At 35.2% G+C, this 8572-nt stretch overlaps 1 pseudogene; it reads left to right on the top strand.

Moving 5' to 3' along the window:
- Positions 1-2582: 2582 nt before the first annotated feature.
- On the top strand, positions 2583-5432 carry LOC105291668 (annotated as a pseudogene).
- Positions 5433-8572: the final 3140 nt, after the last annotated feature.

Here is an 8572-nt window from a genome sequence, read left to right on the forward strand (position 1 = left end):
ACAGTTGGACTATATAGAAAAACCCAAAGAACAAGTATAACTATTATTATGACTTATCAGTAGCAGACAGGTAAAGACAAAAAAAATGGCTTCTGAGTTCAACATTAGAATTTAGGTATACAGGCCTTGTTGAAGTCATGGGATAGATGTCTACCTCTGATGTCAGCAGAGTCTCACCCTTGAGGAGTCATTGATGTCCATAGTAGGTGGAGATAAGTTTCAGAGGCGAGGTAGATTTCCATTCACAGTTAGGCGCCTGATAAAGTACCTTCCAATGAGTTGGAGAGTGTATTTTATTTGATGGTCTCTCCAATAAGCCAAATCTCCAGGTGGCAGCCGATGTTAAAGTCTTTCTCTTGTGGCAGCTTGCTGTGAAAAGAAACAGTTACCAATTTGGCATTTTCTTGAAGTGACTGTCAAAACGTGGCAATAGTGTAAGATTTTACCTTTCAATAATGTCAGCTCGTAAGTTCCTTCGTGTAATTTAAGTCCTGCTTAAATGCATTATGATGCATGAAGGAACATAAAAACAAAAATATGGGATTTACTAGGGAGCCATAAAGAACCAAGAGGCCAACTTGGGCTTCCCATAGCCCCAACTATTCATTTAATTTGCAACCGTTGTTTACCCATACAACATAACCTAGTAGTTTTTCATCACTTACTTTACAATGCTTCTCGTGCAATCGAACATAATATACAAGCCTGATTAGTTTAAAATCTCTCTTTTGTGAGGAGAGAAAACAAATCTTTTTGAGGTCTTTCAGAAGCCCTTCTGGAACACATATATTTATTCCTACATATATTGAGATTTGAACCCTTAAAATGTCAATTTCTAATGAAAACTGAAAAATAAGCAATTAGCCTTCTTTAGCTGGGCATATTTATGAAGTCATTTTATAACCTTTAGAAACATCTTGTGGACGTCAAAGTCAATTATTAATATGGATTTATTTTTGTAAACCTGGATAAAATAAAAATGTTATATTTAAGATCAATAATTTAATATCAATAAGATATTATATATTGACATACAATATCAATAATATCTAAAGACATGTCTATTCTACTTAAGCCAACAAACTTAAACTAACTTTTATTTACTAAAGATTAATCTTAGCTCATGTGAACTCGAAAAGCAATTGGGTTAGTTTCTATGTTTCTGAGAAGTTCAGAACACCCAATCCTTACAAGCACCTTTCTTCAAATCAAATAATTTTAATTTATTAAATTAATTTTGACAATACTGTCCAGAGGTAGAAAATTATCTCACATTTACCATGTACATCTGTAGGCACATACAGACAGACATACCCAGAGACCTTTTACCCCTGAGAAAAACATAGTAGTTTAAAAAAGAACAGGTAGATCCAAATTTCTTTTTTGGAGGCATTTACAATTCATATCCTTGACAAGTCAAGTTCCAAATGACCTTCCTTCTTTTATAATAAGGACAGCTGTTTTTGATACCTCAGAGAATTGGCTTGCCACCTAAATGACATCATCATTTAGATGATTCATTCATCTAAATCCTCTTTTTGAAGCTTTGCGAGACCAATTAAATATACTTTTCATTCATTCTGCCTAATTTAATAGTTGACTTTTTCTAATTGTGCACACAAAAGATTAATTAGAAGTATCAAAAGATCCTAATTTCGCCCATCTTTCTGCAGGAATATTAATTGGTCTTTTGAAGCTTCATTTGCCCTGCCATATAGATAGGCCAAAAAGAGCGATCTCTGATCATCTTTTATTATATGTAAGGCCCCTAATTCATATTCCTCTAGATAGTTAAGGGGGAGGCAAAAGTTTCTCTTGAGCCCAGGAGTTGCTTGACTTTAGCTCATAATAATCCACATACCACACAGGTGCATCTTGGGGTGACTAGTCCTGAATCCCTACAGATGTGTCAAAAGTTATATGCGGATTTTCTATTGCATGGGGGTTGGCACCTCTAACTGCCCGCCCCACCTTCCCCATGTTGTTCCAGGATCAATTCTATACTATCCTGAGCTAAGGAAAGGGACCAGGGTTTAGGGCTGGAGGTGCTTCAAGTAATAAATAGGAAGGTGAGAGGAAGAAACATGGTAAATAAAGATTGCCCTGTCATACAGGTACGTCTCCCAGGTGAAGAAATATTTTCCCTGGTTGTAGCTTTCTTTCTGGTAAAAGTACTCTTTCTAATAGAAATCTTTATAAGTATAGATGGTCCCTACAAATGGGGAAATTTATACTTGCTTTTAAGCAGTTAAGGGGGTGTTAAGAGCATTTCCTGAGTCTGCTAGGTCTTGATTGCTTTCAGTTCAAAATAATCCACATACCAAAGTGGTATATTTTGGGTTAGCATGTTCTGAACTTCTTTAATAGCGATAGCAGCCTTTTCCTTATTGCAAAATTACCTCTCAGTGTATACAAAAATACATTCTACATATGTTAAAGCAATAGATATAAACTCTTAAAAATCATATGAAAACATAATATTTTAACAATATTGGCAGCAGGGAAGCATTTTGAAATCTTACAAAAAGCCCAGAATCAAAAAAGAAAAGATTGCTCTTTTTTGCTGCCTGTTCGCCACCATCATGGGTTGCATGCATGCTTTCGGCAAGGACCTGTCCCTGTCGGCTATGCCTTACCACCTCAGCATCCCCACATTCCTGGAGTTGACATCTGACGACGTGAAGGAGCAGACCTACTTACTGGCCAAGAAGGGGCTGACTCCCTCACAAATCGGTGTGATCCTGAGAGACCCACGTGGTGCTGCACAAGTATGTTTTGTGACAGGTAATAAAATCTTGAGAATTCTTAAGTCCAAAAAGGACTTGCTCCTGATCTTCCTGAGGATCTCCACCATTTAGTTAAGAAAGCTGTTGCTGTTCAAAAGCATCTTGATAGAAACAGGAAAGATAAGGATGCTAATTTCGATTTTTTTTTTTTTTTTTTTTTTTTTGGCTGCCTACAGCATCCAGTCTTCCTAGGTGGTGTAATTTCGATGTTGATCGAAAGCCATATTCACCGGTTGGCCCTATATTACAAGACCCATGGCTTGATATTACAAGACCAAACGAGTCCTCCTCCCCAGTTGGAAATACGAGTCATCCACAGCCTCTGCCTTGGTTGTGTATGTTTGTCTATGTACTCAAGAAATAAAATCATTGTTTAACTAGAAAAAAAAAAAAGATTGAGAGATTTAATTAGATAAAAGCAAACACCGAAGTATGACAAAAGATATCAGAAAAAATGTTAAAAAGTAACAAGCAAAAAACATTGGCAACGTAAAAAAATCAGAAAATAGTTGCTTGCAATTGGCACTAATTAAATTATGACAGAGGTGATGGTTCTTCATCTGGAGGGTGTGTCTATCATCTCCCAATATCTTAATTTTTCCTCACTTAGTGACATAATTTGAATACATTTCTTCATTATTAAGTATACTTCTAAAATATAATTGTTAATAGTCCTACACAATTCCACTGTGCTGAGTGTCATATGCAAGTTGCAGTTACTGCAGTGGCAGTGCTTTGGAGGACAGTAAACTGAACACTCTCTTAGTGACCTACCATCCTTCCTCCAGTCTGTGACAGAAGCTCTTTTAAATAAGAATTGGACAAATATTTATGAAGTGCAGCCAGATTATTAGCCTGCATGGTGTACTAGTGTCTCTTGATCCAGTACTGCCTACTCCTCTTGGTTCAGTTTTATCAAAACTATTCTTTTTCTTCTTTTTTAAGCAGAAGATGGAATAACATGTCATAATATGAAATCTGTAAATGTATGAGAACTCCATGACTAATTTACTCAAATAAGCAGCTTTCATTATAAATATATATCTCATCCCTCTTGTCAGTAGATATTTTCATAAAATAACAGAAAACTGAGTTCGACATACAATTAAATGTAATAACTCCTTCTGATACCCTTAAATAATATTTTAATTTACAGAGCATACCAGATAAAATCATTTTAAGAGTAGTTTCTTATTTATGGATTTTGATGTTTGTTTTCTATTAGAGCAAATACATTAAAATTTATTTAACAATTAATGTGAATTAAAATAATTTCGTTTGGAAAGTTCACCATTTCAAATATTTTCTTTTCAACTATAATGTTAAAACTTTTACATTGTAACATATTGAAAAACAATGAGATTAATGAAATTCAAATGCATTCTAAAGTACATTTTAGCATTTTCACAAGTTTATGACTAATAAATTCTCTGATTAAAAAGTAGAAAACACGTAAATGTGGAAAGAAGAAAATTCAAAGTCTCACGACTGTGAATATTTATTATATTTCTTTTCAGTCATTTTCTCAGCAGAGATGCCTTTTGTCTGCCTTTCATGATTATTACGCATACCATGTGAATTCATTTTTCCCGTGATATAGAATAATGCATTTTTAATAGAATTTTAATTCTGTGAAAAGGATTGTTTTTCTAAAAGAATGCACATTGAACATATGGCCCCTCTAACAGATAACCAGAAACAACTCTGTTAAAATAGATGTATTTGTAAGTGAGCCCCTGATCAGTACAGAACCTTTTTGGAATTTAGGGAAGATAAGTGGATAACATTACTCATTTCACCTCTCTTCCCAATGGCAAAGAGAATGGCTTTCGGCAGCTCGATTTATAATATACTGCCAATCACCAGAGGCAGTGCCTGACAATTAACTTAGAAAAATCTCATTGCTTTTGACTCATGGACAAGGAAAGGGATAGTTTCCAATTTATAAATATTTGGTTTATTATTGCATGGCAGACACTAAATAGATTTTGTGAGGAGATATTGTTTATGTCAAATGTATTCTAGTCGGTTGGTTAACAGCCATCTCCTGCTACAGATCAGTGATAGTTACAGCAAACATCCGTTAGGCACAAGCAGCTCTCAGGTCATTGTACCTACAACTGATTGAAGCATTGACCTAGGCATTTACATTCTTTCTTAACCTTAATCCAGAGAGGAGTCACCCTATCATGTATTTCCCTTCAGTGAAGTCTAGCCTCCCTAGAGAAAGCCTGCTGTGGAAGGCGTGGCCTTCTCAAATATCAGTTCATGGAGTGCTTTGTGCAGACACAATCAATAATGCAAGAGAAAATAAAATTAATGCAACTGATCTGAGGTATTTATCTATCTCTGGCACTGGAATTCCCTTCCTAGAAGTAGGAAAAGTAGAAACCTTGACCCTATGAAGAATGAAAAGTACACCATTTCAAAGCAAAACTCCCAGTGTGCACAAAGCACTGCTTTGGATAAAAGATGGCAGCTGCAGAATGGAATGGTAGCAGGTTGCCATGGTTACCAAGTCTCTGATTCAGCCACCATATGCCACCTGGTGTTTTCAGCCTGAAAAAGCAGATCTGTGGTGTCCTAGATTGGAGATGGAGCTATGACCACAGTTCTTCAGACAAGCAGTACTGGCCTTCAATGTGAGGCAGTGTTTGTAGATAGGAAGATGATTTTGGGGCTACAGCCTTATCACTTAAGGCAGGGGTTCAGTTGGGGAAAGAAGCAGACATATGCCCCACCCCCTTTTAAAAATTATTCTTTTTCTTTCATGAAAACACTACTATATGAGAATTCATTCCCCCAAATCATTCTTTATCCTTTTTTCGGAACAACTTTCTGCCCAAATCTGTTAGGTTATACAATATCGCAATAGCAACAAATCAAAATGTTGGGTACAACGATTGCAGAACATTAGATTATATCAGTTCTCAGAATCTTTAGTTGCCTTACCTCCTTCTAAAAGCGCTATATGGCAAATAACAGCTGTATGACTTTATTTTAATGTTGAATTGTATACAAATTTAAATATATATTACAATTCTATAGTAACTTTTATACTGTTCCACAACAGAAGATAGAGATTCTGGGCACTTGTCTTGGGATTCCTTGAGAATGTTCACAGTCATTATAGTTGTCATTATGGATAAGTAAGTAAGTATACAACATCATATATAGTGATAATATCATATAAAAATTTCAGCCCTACTGTAAGCTTTGGGGACTTCAGTTTTGATTTTTATGTTTATGATAAAGACACCAACGAGGTTCAGGTATTGCTAGTGATTCAACTTTGAAATTAACATTTCATGTTACTTTTCTCTCTGGTTTTGAGAAGTATTAAAAAGTGATTACCAATTTCATATTAACGATTTGAGCATTCAGAATTATATATATCATTTTGCTGTCATTTTTACCAGTATGAGGAAACAATTATCAACAGTAAATAAATAAGATAGTTAAAATATAAGAAAAAAATTGTTACTCTAACTATTCCTGTACTGAGTCAGATTTTTAATACTGTACAATTAAAAAGAAATTTGATCTAGAAGTGTCTATAACATTTAGTATCCTTTCTAACTTTGGGGCTCAACAAAATAGCCTCATTATTCTAATTAATTGACTTTATAATAAATAAATATTACAAATTTGAGTTTGTGAACCGCATTATGTCAACTGAAAATAGCTTTTATTTCACTTATATACATTTTTTGCAAAATGGGTTCTGTTAAAAACAAGTCTGAAAATCACTAGACTTGATGTCAGGGCCCTAGTCAGATACCTTTTTTGAAAAGAATTGACCCAGTCTCAGTAGACACATCAATTGAGAGAATTTCAGGGAATTTGGCTTCCCTTCTGGTCTGAGTTCAAATACAAGTAGTTTTAATCACCCGCAAAAGAAACTCCATTAGCAGTCGCCCTCATTTCCCTAGATCTCCCAATCCTAGGCAACCACTGATGTACTTTCTGTCTTTGTGGATTTGTCTATTCTGAACATTTCATATATATGGAATCATAAAATATATGATATTTCATGACTAGCTTCTTAGCATAATGTTTTCAAGTTCAGTCCATGTTGTAGCATCAGTACTTTATTCCTTTTATATGGCTGAATAATATGTTTTATATAGATATACCAGATAATATGTTTTATATAGATATACCAGATAATATGTTTTATATAGATATACCAGATGACATACCATTCATTTGCTGACAGACAGTCAGGTTGTGTGATAGTCAGTTGTATGAGGTTTCGTTGAACCTGCCGGAAAATTCCAGCCTGTCCTTCCTCATGGCCTTTCCTACAGCTTTTGTACACAGCAAGCCAGCGCCACAATCCAGTAAGCCAGTTACTAACAGTGAATCTCTTCATGTACATGCATACATACTGGTTCTGTTTCTCTGGTGGAATTCTAACTTATACCAACATCTCCCCACTTTCTGGCCATTTTAATGGTTACTATGAGGATTCATGTATGAGTTTTTGTGTGGACACATGTTATTTCTCTTGTGTGTATGCCTAGGAATAGAATTGCTGGGTCATATGGTTTAAGTCTAGATAGGTTTAACATTTTGAGGAGCTGCTGAACTGTTTCCAAAGTAGCTGCACCGTGTTTGTTTTCACTAGCAGTGCATGACGGTTCTAATTGCCCCACATCCTTGCCAACACTTGTCCTTCTTTTTTTTAGATGATACCCATTCTAGTGGTTATGAAAGGGGGTGTCCCATTGTGATTTTGATTTGTGTTTTGCTGATGACTGATGCTGTTGAGCAGCTTTAAAGTGCTTATTGGCCGTTTGTGTATCTTCTTTGGAGAAATGTGTAGTCAGATTATTTACCCATTTTTTAAAAAATTAGATGTTTAATCTTTCTATTATTGAGTTGTAAGAGTTCTCTACATGTTCTAGATATGAGTTCCTTTTCAGATTTGTGATTTGCAAAATTTTCTTCCATTCTATGGGTTGTCTCTTCACTTAATTGATGGTGTCCTGTGAAGCACAAAGGTTTTTAATTTTGATGGTATCCAGTTTATTAGTATTTTCTTTTATTGCTTGTGCTTTAGGCTTCATATCTGAGAAACCATTGCCTTTCCTGATAGCCTGTACTATGAATTTTGGCCTTATCTAGACAGTCCCACAATGCAAGCCAGCTCCCTGATACAAGGTAATGGATATTTATGCCTGTGTCTTTTATGTGTTTAATAGTTTTAGCTTTTACATTTACAACTTTGGTACGTGTGTATTTAGTTTTTGTATGATATGAGGTAGGGGGTCCAACTCATTCTTCAGCATGTGGATATTCAGTTGTTTAGCACTGTTTGCTGAAAAGACTTTTTTCTCCCATTGAATTGTCTTGATATCCTATAGAAAATCAATGGGTCATCAATGTATGGATTTCTTTCTGAACTTTCAATTCTATCCCCTTGATCTATATGTCTGTCTTTATGTTGGAACGCACTCTCTTGATTACTGTAGCTTTGTAGTACTTTTGAAATATGGAATCATGAGTCCTCCAGCTTTTTTTTTATTTTTCAAGATTGTTTTGGCTATTCTGGGTCTCTTGCATTTTCGTATGAATTTTAGAATCAGCTTGACAATTTCTTCGTCAGCTGCAATAAGATTTTAAAAGAGATTTACTGAGGCTTCATGCATTTGAACTTTTCTGACTTGGTCTAACACTTCTGGGAAGGTATTTTGATAGGAAAACATGAGTAGATGTAGATATACAGGAAGTCTTTGCATGGTTCTGAAATGCACAAATGCAGTTACCATGGTTCAGTTGAC

Source organism: Pteropus vampyrus, unplaced genomic scaffold, assembly GCF_000151845.1.
Source record: "Pteropus vampyrus isolate Shadow unplaced genomic scaffold, Pvam_2.0 Scaffold48, whole genome shotgun sequence".
Taxonomy (NCBI): domain Eukaryota; kingdom Metazoa; phylum Chordata; class Mammalia; order Chiroptera; family Pteropodidae; genus Pteropus; species Pteropus vampyrus.